Source organism: Lacerta agilis, chromosome 10 (assembly GCF_009819535.1).
Source record: "Lacerta agilis isolate rLacAgi1 chromosome 10, rLacAgi1.pri, whole genome shotgun sequence".
NCBI lineage: Eukaryota > Metazoa > Chordata > Lepidosauria > Squamata > Lacertidae > Lacerta > Lacerta agilis.
In genome coordinates this window covers 64,687,435-64,700,554 of record NC_046321.1, presented here as the reverse complement: position 1 = coordinate 64,700,554, position 13,120 = coordinate 64,687,435, and the positions used below count along the sequence as shown (strand labels likewise).

General features: G+C 42.7%; 1 protein-coding gene across 2 annotated transcripts in view; it reads right to left on the bottom strand.

Moving 5' to 3' along the window:
* The window catches only part of SLC26A5 (solute carrier family 26 member 5), a 38,722-nt gene extending 28,749 nt beyond the window's left edge, over positions 1–9,973 (bottom strand). Inside the window, exons 1-2 of one of the 2 annotated variants that reach the window (XM_033161843.1) lie at positions 9,816–9,967; positions 5,243–5,245 (exon numbers count right to left, since the gene is read on the bottom strand). The gene's annotated coding sequence lies outside the window, so the exon portion shown is untranslated. Of the gene's footprint in view, positions 1–5,242; positions 5,246–9,815 lie in introns of both variants that reach the window. The other variant, XM_033161842.1, reaches the window with a different exon arrangement.
* Positions 9,974–13,120: the final 3,147 nt, after the last annotated feature.

Below are 13,120 nucleotides of genomic sequence, written 5' to 3'. Positions count from 1 at the left end.
GGGCAGGGTATAAATAAATTATTATTGTTGTTATTATTTATTATTATCCACCCCTGAAACCATGCAATATCAAAAGACAGGCAGAGCAAAATATCATTGTAAGCCTTCTCCCTGGTCATCTCCCTACTATGGCAGGATGGTAGACTTACTGGTCGATCTCAGGAAGATTTCCAGATCAAGGGTTTCTATCTCACAACTGTTGAATGATGACAAGAAAGGTGATTTTTCACATCTAAATTAGGCTGCTGAAATGAAGAAAACCAACCAGGAACGGGCTCGTGGATAAAGGACTATGAATTCACTTCCCCAGGGTCAAAATGTTCTTTAATTCTATCTGTAACTTTTAGCAGATAATATCACAGGGTGACTCTTGTGGGGAAAGCCAGGTGGCTGGTGGTTTCAGAGCTATTCTGTCACACAAGCACCCCTCTCAAATTTAGGCAACTTGTTTGGGGACACAAAAAATTGTGGAATTGGCAGGACTCATTGCCAAAAGCGGGCATGACCATATGAAAAGATAAATAAATGCCAATGTCTGGCAGCAACCTTCCCTTATGTTGTAAATATCAACCTGCTCAGGCTCCGAGATCTGCAAGATCAGCCACTCTGAAGGTCCCACCAGTAACTGTGCCACATTGGGCAGTGACTTATAGGGTCTTTTCTCTGGTAGCCAGGAATAGTACTCTTTCTCATCACTATGATTGCAGTACTACATGATTTTTAATGCCAGTTGACGACATCTTTATTCACCAAGATATTTGGGGGCAATTTATTAGTCCTGCCCATTTGTAATGGGGGATTGGTTGCTAGTATTGGCAGGCTATGGATTTTAATATCAGTTTTAATGTGTTATTCTGTTTTGTAGCTTTAATAATTTTATGTATGTAAATCACCCAAAGGTTATATTTGATCAATTGTGATATAGAAATTTGTTGAATGAATGAATGAATGGAGAGCAGTTTGTCAGGAATCTCCCCTCCAAATATATACAATGCTGGGATATCACAATAATACACCATAGCATAAATGTCAAGATTTGAGAATGGAAAAAAATCAGCCCCTGTGTTCCCATAAAGGAAAACAAAGAATAAAAAGCTGCTCTTGAGCAATCTCAGTGCACACCTGAAAAGACCAAGCAGACAACCATAAAAGCTACAGCAATACTTATCTGCCTAGTAAGAATTATTGGGTGTATCCAAGAGACCAAACACAAAGACTTAATAACTGTTGGCTCTTAAATGTGACTGATAAGTCAGGCTGTGAAAGGGCTTCTTGCCACTTATCAACTTGAAAGTCTTAGAAGAATAGATGCATACTGCAGAGTTACATCACCTGGAGATACTGTATATATAAGCAAGCTTACCTTTTGCTTTCCAAAGAACAAAATATTGTTATAGCAGCCATGTGTCTGAATATGCCTTTGTTAGACTAACAGACTAGGATAACTGGTGGCTTTTCGTCAATGGAAACTATTAGTTAGGTGCTGGTCTGCTGGTAGCTAGGGGAAATCCACTGTTTTTGAATGACATCTCTGCGGTAATTTAGAGAATTTGACACTCCTTCACCTAAGAGGGTCCCGGGGTGTATTGGTGAAAAAGATTTGAAGAAAGAAGTAGTGAGCTGGCTTAAGGCATCTTAGGGTTGCAAGGCCTCTCTCTGGGAACCTGATGTAAGGTGGAAGAGCTGCCACCCTTTATTAACGCTTCAGTCTCCACATGCTTTGTTTGTATATTTGTAATTAAAGAAAATACTACAAAAATGCAAGAAGTATTCACTGCTTTCATCTCATGTTTTGGGTTAAGTGAGATTCTGTACACCACCTTAATATATTTGTTTGCATATGACTCTGCAGTACAGAAATGAAATAGTAATAATAGATTGGAAACTAAATGCAGAAGTGCTGCTCCAGGAATTTCTCATTGGTCAGAGAGGTGCCTCCCTGCCCTGCTGAAGTCTTGCTTATGAGGGCTGCAGCTTCTGGGTTCTGGCAAGATCTCTTGAAAGGCCTGCAAGATCTCGCCAGAACCTGAACAAACTTCTCCTTCCTTCTCTGGCAATGACAGAGTGCAGGCAGGGTGCCCACCCCTTGCCACAGGAGAAGCGAGGAGAAGAAGGCACCACTTCTCCTCACTTCTCCAGAGCAGCAGGGCTGGGTGTGCTGCCCATGGGGGTGCCACCTCTTGGGATTCTGCTGCCCAAGGTGGATGCCTCTGATTGCCAGACATCACAAATGCAATTTCCAAAGGAAAAAAATCAGGAGTGTGCCCTCTCGAGTCTTCTTTTGCAAATGTGGCTTGAGGTAGGGGTTCAAAGGAAGAGCTTTTGGAGACATGGGTTGAATTCAAGCTGAGCTTCTGACAGAACAATCAGGAGTGCGTTCTAAGTGTGCTCCCAATTCTTCCTTTGAAATAAAAAGTCTGCCCTTTTTGAACTTGGCACCGTTTTCTGTTGCTATTCAGGCAACAAATTTTAAAACTGCCAATTTTTGACTACAAAGGAAGAGCACGCTCACTTCTTCCTTTAACTGTTGAAAGTTTCAGACATACCGTATATACTTGAGTATTAGTCGACCCAAATATAAGCCGAGGCACCTAATTTCCCTACAAAAATGTGGGAAAGCTTATTGACTCAAGTATAAGCCGGTTTACCTTTGCCACTGTGGTAGAGGAGGAACGAGCAGCCCAAAGCAGCCCTTTGGGCTGCTCCTTCCTCTTCCTCCTTTGCTGCTGTGGAGCTCACCCCGTCGCAGGGTTTCGAACCGCCATTCTTCTGATCAGCAAGCCCTAGGGCTCTGTGGTTTAACCCACAGCGCAATGTTCCCTTGTGTTATACAGAGAAGGCTGGGATCCTGTCCTGTTTAAGCAGGAACCAGGGAAAGTGAGCACCTGTGGGGTTTTAATACTTCCTTAACTGATAGGCTTTCTGCCTTCTGGGGTCTAAAGTTTGCATTTATGTGAGCAGTTCAGGAATGGAACAAGCTGCCTGGGGAGAGTAAAGAACCACCGTTCTTGTACACTTCTTAAGGAATGGTTGACTTGAGTATAAGCCGAGGGCAGCTTTTAAAGCACAAAAAGTGTGCTGAAAAACTAGGCTTATACTCAAGTATATACGGTAATTTGATGTTTCCTGTGCCTATCATCATATATGATTCAGTTACAGGTAGGTAGCCGTGTTGGTCTGCCATAGTCAAAACAAAATAAAAAATAAAAAAATTCCTTCCAGTAGCACCTTAGAGACCAACTAAGTTGGTTCTTGGTATGAGCTTTCATGTGCATTTCATCTGAAGAAGTGTGTATGCAAACGAAAGCTCATACCAAGAACAAACTTAGTTGGTCTCTAAGGTGCTACTGGAAGGAATTTTATTTATTTATCATATATGATGTAAAGCATGACTCTTAGTGCATATAGATTTTTTCAAAACAACACTCTAGTTAACTGCAGTTATACTCATGTAAAGTTTACCTTTTGACTGTGGGTTGCTGCATCTGCTTATCAAAACAAGAGGAACTGGAACTTAACTAAAAGGCACTGCCCTGCAGCAGAATGCAGAAACTGAAGTTTAAAACCTGAGCAACACTAAACTGGTAGGATGAAGGGACACCAGAACCATCCTCAAAGATGGTACTTTAAATCCCTGGTTTGAATTCATGAAAGGGTCAGATAGTACAGTTATCTAGTGGATCCAGTATGGGACCCTCTTTCTCCCAGAGTGGATTGCCAAGAAAATGAACCACAATCAAGGCAAACCCCTTTATGCATGTGGACTCTGTGTACCAAATGCATCTCTGAATTATTTTGAAAGCTCCACAGATTTCACCGTTTGTGTGTACTAGGGCTGCTTTACATGTTGAATACCATCAAATCAAGGCTTGCCACTGAATGTACACTTCACAGGGAGCTGCAGTCAAACCTGCCTTTGATATCCATGCTAGATGGATATCTATACTCCTGAATACGAATTTGTAGATTGCATGTTTAGGTGCACACTTTACCCAGCACCAGTTACAACAAAAGCAAACTATAGCCTGGGGACATTGTGTAAGCACACCAGCAACATATGAAGCATCAATGCCACTGGTGTAAACAATGATTAGGAAAGCCTTGCACTGCAAATATGCCAGAATGAACTCTTCATAATATTACTCCGGAGCACGAGCAGTAGAATATGAGCAGCATAAAAAGTCAGACAGCATAGTACCCAGATATTTATGGTCAAATGTTTGCCTTTTCTCCTCCTCTGCTCCATCTAAACCAAATCGCCAAGGGTGCACAAAAGCACTAACAGTCTCTACTTCAGTGAAAGTCATGGCAAATGCATGCTAACACATGGTGTTCTATGTAGTGCTTCCAAATAAGAAAAATGATAGAAAGATGCAGTTCAACAGCAAACCCTCAGACCCTTGTCCCCAAGCCACTTCCTTCATGAGTCAATTCACAGTCCAGTTACTCGTTCTGATGACTGGCCTTTCCTAGTACAGTGGTACCTCGGGTTAAGTACTTAACGTGAAGCAACACTTTAGCTAATGGGACCTCCTGCTGCCGCTGCACCACCATAGCACAATTTCTGTTCTTAAGCGGAGTTCTTAACCTGAAGCGTACTTAACTTGAAGTGTACTTAACCCGAGGTACCACTGTATGCCCCAAAGAGTCACAGACCCATCATGACACAGCCTCAGCCTAGCCTCTCCCATTAGGGTATGTTTACATAGCTGGGAGGACTCATGTTGATCATTCTAGAGTCTTAGCCCAAGTTAACAACCCTTGTTTTCACAGGCAGGAAATTCCAGATAATTTTATTTTAAATGTTTTATTTCAAACTATCTACCACAGGTGACTCATGGAACACTTTTAGGTCACACTGCAATTATGGAGAATTTTGAACTGCACCCAGGATCATGGCCAAGGCCATGATCTCTGGAGACATTCACATAGAAGTCCTTCTCTTAACTTCTATAACTGAGAAGAAACCACAGGCCCCAATCAAGCCCTGACTAAACCAGATTTTTTTAAAAAAATGTACTCCTTTTCTGTCATGAGTTATTTTAAATAATTGACTACAACTTTTAGCTGCTTAATTGCAATATATCAAGAGACTCAATGCAATCACTTGTGGAATGAATCCATTTTCACAATGGATTTTTAACATACTACATGTATTAATTGGCTTACCAATGCTAGGATGTCTGTGTTATCAACACAACTAGTGGGTGTGGATGGCCACTGTTTATAGCATAAATATCACCTTCTGTACTATTTTCTTCTGACCTCACTATTCCCACCCACCCCCCCCAAAAAAAATCATATACACAGACATAAACCCTTGCAACCCAGGATAGCATTTCATGCATTTGGTGACAACTGCAGCACACAAAAGCTTGTGCCATAATGTATTTGTTAGTTTTTAAGGTGCCACAATACTTATCATTTTGCTGCAAGAGACTGACACAACAACCCATCTAGATAGAATCATTATTAATCTTTAAAATGATCTATCAATGACTTGACATTTCATGTCTAGATGCAATGAATGTTCACTTCCAAAGTTGCATTTTCCTTAAATGATTTTGTCCCTCAGAGTCCCAGTATGCTATCAGCAGTGTATATGTTTGTTCTAGGGAAAGGTTCAGTTTTAAAAGGTCACTAATGCCCATTTGTGGACCACGTGTTTCTTATGTGCCAGGTTGATTAAACAGTTCAATAATCTACAGGGCACTAAGTCTTTCCACTATTCATTTAGATAAACGATGGTTCCTGTTCTTGGCATAAATGGCTTGCAGACTCCCCTCTGAGAAAAGAGTAATTTTCTTGTTGTTCCGTGGTGTTCCTCATGCTGACACTGGCTTGAAGACTGACCTGACCAACCCATTTAGCTTGGCAGGTTCATAAAGCAAATGAAGTTTCTAGCCAAGTTCACATTCCAGAGTCAATACTGGTTTGCTGATGGGAACATACAAAGGTGAACTAGACACATGCCAATAACAAGATGAGAAAAGGGCAAGTATCCTCCTTTCAATGGCAGAATAATGCAAATATTGCTTAGAGCAGGCATGGCCAAACTTGTCCCTCCAGCTATTTTGGGACTACAATTCCCATCATCCCTGGCCAATGTTCCTATTAGCTAGGGATGATGGGAGTTGTAGTCCCAAAACAGCTGGAGGGACAAGTTTGACCATGCCTGGCTTAGAGGATCCAACTATCTCTCCCCTTCCCCACCCTTTGTCTAGTTCAAGCCTAACTCTTTCTTTCGTTGTAGAGTTCAAAGGGACAAGGGTATTCCTGCCCAACCCCCTGCAATGCAGGAATCTTTTGCCCAGGACCCTGAAATTAAGGCTCATGCTCTACCAACTGAGCCATGATGCTGGTCACCAGCTCTCATAATCTCTGACCATTAGCCATGCTGACTGGGGCTGATGGGAGTTGGAACCCAAATGCATCTGAAGGGCCACAGATCCTCCATCCCTTGCCTGGTTGGTCGGAATGGAGAACAGGATTGTGATTTCTGGGTAATGTTGATAATTATGGGCTTCCACTTTGCCCGTCTAGTATAGCGCATTCCAGCTCCATCCTTACTCATCTTGGAATGTCAAATATTGGTGCATATTGAGGGAAATATTGGCAATATAGGCAAATACTGAGGGAATACCAGTGGGAGGCTGTGTACACACCATACGTAGTTTACCTCTCACAGCACAAACTAAGTTCTCGAGATAGTGTAGGGGAAGTCATGTGCTTGAAGTGTATGGTGTGCATGCAGTCCAAGTCCTTGCTGTGCTTGTCATACTAAATCTGAATTGCCTTGATAGCACAATGACAATCATCCTCTATAAAAGCAGTCATATACTGACTAACTATCTGCATAATCATCCGACAATTACAGAAGAAGAAGAAGAAGAAGAGTTTGGATTTGATATCCCGCTTTTCACTACCCGAAGGAGTCTCAAAGCGGCTAACATTCTCCTTTCCCTTCCTCCCCCACAACAAACACTCTGTGAGGTGAGTGGGGCTGAGAGACTTCAAAGAAGTGTGACTAGCCCAAGGTCACCCAGCAGCTGCATGTGGAGGAGCGGAGACACGAACCCGGTTCCCCAGATTACGAGTCTACCACTCTTAACCACTACACCATACTGGCTCTCCTACACCATACACTTTGCACTACACTTTAAAATGTTTTACCCCACTGAATCCAGGTGCTTGTGTGTATGTACTATATGTGACAGGGGTGCCAATCTTTATAGGCCCATGAGCTCATTTGATTTTGGATTGAGTGCCATGGATGCCATCCCTTCTGGGAACCTCTCTCCATTTCCTTTAGTTCAGTACCAACCTCCAACCTGGCAGAGAGAGATAAAAAGCATGCACACACTTTACTTTTCTAAGGGATCTTAGAATTAATGAGAGCCTTGAAAAGCACATAGAACTAAAAGAGGAATTGGGAAAATGTCATACTTTCAACTTCCTCCTTCAGCTCGATGTATTTTTCAAGGGAAAAGTATGTAATCACCCCCACCACCTCATGACTAAGGGTGCTCCAAGGCTTTGTGGGAAGACTTCAAGGGTGCTTTTGCAGTCACAGGCACCACACTGGCAACCCCTGGTCTGTGAGGCTGTTTAAGTTCCTGTACACAGGATAGTTTTTATGGATATGTTAACTCCTGAATGGCCAGTTTTGTGGTAAATCAAGTTTCATTTGGCAGGTTTGTACCAATTTTTATCAATGGTTTTGGAGGCATGAGGGAATTGTATTTAAAATGTTCATATACCGGTACTTAATGCTTTTTCATTAGTGTATTTTTTGCTGGAAGATTTGTGTGTTCTCAGAAGGCACACTAAGCCAGCTCTGGCTTAACCGAGAGCTGTCCAGCAGAGGTTTTCCTGCAATCAGTACATTTTGATGCCTTACAACCAAGAGGCTACTTGTTTTATCACCAAAAGACTTTTGTGCATTCAAAACATGCACCTAGCAGGCCTAATATACTTTCACAGTTAAATATACTTGCCTTTATGTACAGAAGCTTGGATAGAAAGCACCATAAAAATGCAGAACATTAATAAATATCAGGCAGATTTCTTTATTCACAATACAGACTACTTTGTTCCTTATACTTTGATTGTACTACCACAACTTAAGGGCCCCCTTATTCTTAAGGATTTATGAACACACCATTAAAGTTTTAAACAAACAGCCTTAAACAAAGGAAAAAATAGAAGGTTATGTTGCTGGGGAATGAAAAAGTGGAAAGGCAACTAGAAAGGGGCAAATCAGATTATGCTGGAAATGATTGTGGGATTTGGGAAAAACAAAGAAGTTTTCAAAAGCTAGTGATTAAGTGATTTTCAGCTCATTTTGGAATTCTTGTCAGTGGTTCTGCCTAGAATCTACAGCAGGGGTCCCCAAACTAATAAGGCTTGGGGGCCGGATGTGGCCCAATCGCCTTCTCAATCTGGCCTGCAAACGGTCCAGGAATCAGCGTGTTTTTACATGAGTAGAATGTGTCCTTTTATTTAAAAGGCATCTCTGGGTTATTTGTGGGGCACAGGAATTCGTTCACCCCCCCAAATATAGTCCAGCCCCCCACAAGGTCTGAGGGACAGTGGACCGTCCCCCTGCTGAAAAAGTTTGCTGATCCCTGATCTAGAGCCAGGATCTTTAGCTGCCGGCTAAAGATGCAGGTACGGGGTTTCCCCCATCAGTGCTTCCGATTACAGGCTCTTTGCTTTTCCTCAACTACGTCAATGGAGTTGAATACTTTAGTCAGCCAATCACGCTTGTATATTGATACAAGTTGTAAACCTTATCCTACTGATAAAAGTGTGATAAAAGTGAAGCAAGCAATATAGATTAAAAGAGGAAGTGCAGGATGCAGTTAACAGAAGGAAACCGAGGGAGGGGAGGAGAAAGAACTGCAGGAGGCGAAGTTATCAAGGAAGGATGGCAAATGATGGGCTAAGGCTTGAAGAGGCTTCTCGGGTCAAGGCAAAGCGGCATTTAGAAAGGAGCTTCTTGCAACTTTTGGGCAAGAGGTGCGATTAGACCCAGGTCACGGGCGAAATCTACTAAGGTGGGCAGGCTCTCTCTTTTTTTTTTTTACAAATAAGGTTGGCAGTCCCAATCAACAGTGGTGGCCCCTGGACTCATCCCTTATTTGAACCTATTTTCTTAAAACCAAGGTTCTTCCCTGAACTTTGCGAAGCAAAACTTCGGGCACATTCCCACACCCCATTAGAAGGGCAAAGGCTTCTGATCAGCGGGCACGACTTTCTAAACAAGCCTTATTCGCCCTTCGGATACATCGCCAGGCAGGGACTAAACGTATTTAAACGAACTAACAACAAACAGCAGCAACAACAATCAGGAGGCTTCCTTCCTCTCTCTCCGAATGAGGTTTGACCCCACACACCCCAATTTCATTTTTTAAAAAATAAAAAATCTGGCCCTGCTCCTGCTCCCTTAAAAAGCAGCAGCCTGACCGGCGGATATACCAACCGAGAGGAGCTGCTCCCCGCACCGTTTTAAACCTCTCTGCCGTGACAAGTTTCGTTGGTCCTCAAAAGGGGATCGCACACACCGAAAAGCCCCGAGATCAACCCGGATCAGAAATCTGTTTTCTCTGAGGAGGAGCCGGCGGTCCCGCAAGCTGCTTCGCACTTACTTACTTACTTACTCGGTCCCAACCCGCCGAGTCTCGACCACCCGCCGCCTCCTTCCTTTCCCTCGTTGCCTTAATTTTTTTTTTTTACCCCTCTTTCTCTCACAAACATACAATAAATAAATAAATAAAGATTTAAAAAGGCGCTTCGCGCTCCTCGAGCCTCACCTTCTCCGCCTCCTCGCGGCCTCCCGAGGTCGCTTCGCCGCCCAAGCCCAGTAGCAACAGGAGCGGCGGCCGAGGCGGCGGCGGCCTGTTAAACGGTAACCTGAGGTAACTCTCCGCCCTCAGCCGAAGCTCTCCTCCTCCTCCTCCTCCCGGCAACCCAAAATTAGGCATCACCAAAACACACATACACACACACACACACACACACACACACATATAAAGGGCGGGCCTTTATGGTTTCTTCACCCCCACCTCCGTGGCAGGGGCTGCTGGGACCGGTAGTTCCCGCGTCCGTTCAGGGCACGAGCGAAGGAGCGCGCGGCAACTACAAGTCCCAGCATGCCTCTCGAGGCGCCCTCGGTGGCGCTGGGCCTGAGGTAGAAGCCTGGCCTCTCTCTCTCTCTCAGATTTACGTCCGAAATGGCCTGATAAGCTTCTTCTCGGCCGAGGGCGAGGGGCTCCTTTTCCCGTTAGCGGAGGGTCTGGGGCTCTTGACGTTGTTCGCAGATGAATCCCGTGAAAAGGGAGACCGACAATGAGCCCCCCTGATTTTGAAAGCGGACCCAGGGGAGAGCCGTGTTTTGTCCACCCGTGTCGAGGTGGACGAAATGGGTTTTGAAATGGGTGTGAGGCTGGGGATCTTGGTTTGTCGCTTTCAAACTATTCCTGGGATTATTATTTTTTTGGGGGGGAGCCACGATTAACTGGTATAAAACTAGTTACAGGTAGGTGGCCGTGTTGGTCTGCCATAGTCAAAACAAAATAAAATAAAAATTCCCTTCCAGTAGCGCCTTAGAGACCAACTAAGTTTGTTCTTGGTATGAGAACAAACTTAGTTGGTCTCTAAGGCGCTACTGGAAGGATTTTTTTTATTTTATTTGGTATAAAACTGGTACCCTTTCATAGCGCAGGTAGAACCTTCCTATGATGAAGATACCCCCGTATTTAATACATGAGTTAGCTAATTCAGGACTGTTAGACCTGAAATAGTATCTCACCCTGAGCTGCTCCTTCCCTGTAAATATCATTTCGGGGTATATCTCCCGGAACTGTATTGGATTGCGGTGCAAATATGGCCTAGCACTACAAACCATCCCACCTGGTAATTATTAATATGATGTAATAAGTGGCACCTTAACCATTGGATCCTAGGAATGTCTATTCTAAAGTCTTGTTGAATTTCATGAGATGTATTAAAGGCAAAAATATGTATAGGATTGCAGTCTCCCTATTGTTTTCCTCTTCCCAGCCCCCATCCTTTCCTTTTGTATCATGTATGTTAGATTGCAGATCTGCAGCCAAGGCCTGTGTTCTTTTTAAAAGTAGTACCTAGAAGTGTTAGGCACTTTCTAAATAATAAAAGCAGCAGTAGTATCTATTCAAGGTGCAAGGTACTATTGAAGTGGATGGAACAAAACGAGCTTGAATTAATATTCTTCAGTTTAACTGGGTTGAATATCAAGTTATAAGTTGTTTTTGTTTTTGTTTTTTTTAAAACTCAGTTGCAGCCAACTTACCCATCGAAGCTCATTGATTTAATTGGGTCTGCTTTGAGTATAACTTGGTGGGATACAAACTCAACCCTTGCATGTGTCAGGATTAGAACTGTTTTAGGCTTTGAAAGTGATGGATTAGTAACATTTGGAGTGAATTGATAAAACACTACATAAAACATACTAAGAGGGGATCCTTTATCAGCTGCCAGATAACAAGTAATTTTGGATGAGGCTGCCCCATAGTTTTATAGCTGTGAAAAGGGTGTGGGATGTGGGGAAATATACACATGCATTAAAAATATAAACAACATACAGAATTTGTTTTTATTTCTGTTTAATTGTGATAATAACGATGGAATGGTTAATGGGACTTACTTTATAAATGCATTAAAATTCCTTTTATTTATATTTAATTTCATTAATACAAAAAACTTGCACCTTTTAAGCTCTACAATCAAATGTGAATGTAAGCAATGTTTGCAGGGTTACTTCATTGTTTGTGCTACCCTGGCGTGAGTTGGCCTAGGCACGTCTCAGGATTTAGCTTTATCACTGAGCTTTTCTTTTAAGTAGTGTCTTGTGAGTCTTATGCCTCTTACTTTCATTCACTTAGGCTGGCTCTTTTGTTAGAGAGCTCAAAAATCCTGCCAGTTCTTAGAAAATGGGAAAAGCTATTAACATTTCAGAATTGCATTTTATTGCATGGCTGCAAGTATACCCTGTTTGAACAATACATAACATACTCTACCTGAATAATTAAATAAATAGAAAAATGGTTGTAGTTTGGCAAATTGTACACATTTTTCCTTTAAAAAATAGTTGTGGTATTGGAATTTCTTCCTTATGGCATTTTAACACAGGAAACCCGTAAGAGACCAGAGTGAACAATAAACTCAGCCAACTCCCTACTGTCCTGGGCCAAGTTATAATACCAGCAGATAAGATTATCATGTTTTATAGTGCTCCTGTTTTTACAGTGCCACAACTATGGCGCTGTATAATAATGTACTTCAGGACCCAGTAGTATCTCCTGATATTGCTGTTTATTGATCCTGGCGAAGGGAGAAGAAATGCCACCATGTTGAGCAGGTGGCTGGTGCATTGTACCATGTTTGAATACACACACATGAGAATGGAAAACCAACAAAGTGTTTTGTGGTATCTATAGACTTAACAAATTTATTATGGAATAGACCAGCACTGCTTTCCAACTGGAAATAAATCATAAGTGGTCCTACAGACAGCTGCTGCTGTATCTGTACCACCTGGGGGCTGGGGGCTTACCTTGCAAAGGGGTATATTCTGTGGCCCATTCTTTCAGGTCCTATGTACTAACCAGCTCTGACATCTGTTGAGAGTAGTATACGCAGCGAGACCAGGGAAGGGCAGGTGGCTGTACCATGCAGGCAAGACAGAGTATGGTGATGTGACTGCAGCTCATCTGATACATGGAGAAGGAAGGGTTTTGCCTGGCTTGCATGAGGAGCTATTCTCCAGCTTGTCTCATACGTGTACCTGAGGTAATCTGGCAGACTATGAAGCTAGAACATGGCATAAGGGTCTTCTGAAAACAAGCTATAATAGTGATACAGTATACGAAAATATGTGTTGTATTAGTGTTGGTTAAGATGGTTGAAAAATCTAGCCACAATGTGTATGCCTAACTTCGGAGAAGGATTTGTTCATTATCGTGTGCACACCTTGGAATCAACACTTTTACTTAAAGCCCTCAAAAAGAGTTGTGCCAATGTAACCGCCCCTTTTCTCCTACACTAAGGGACTGTTCAGATATGACCCCCCCCCCAATCT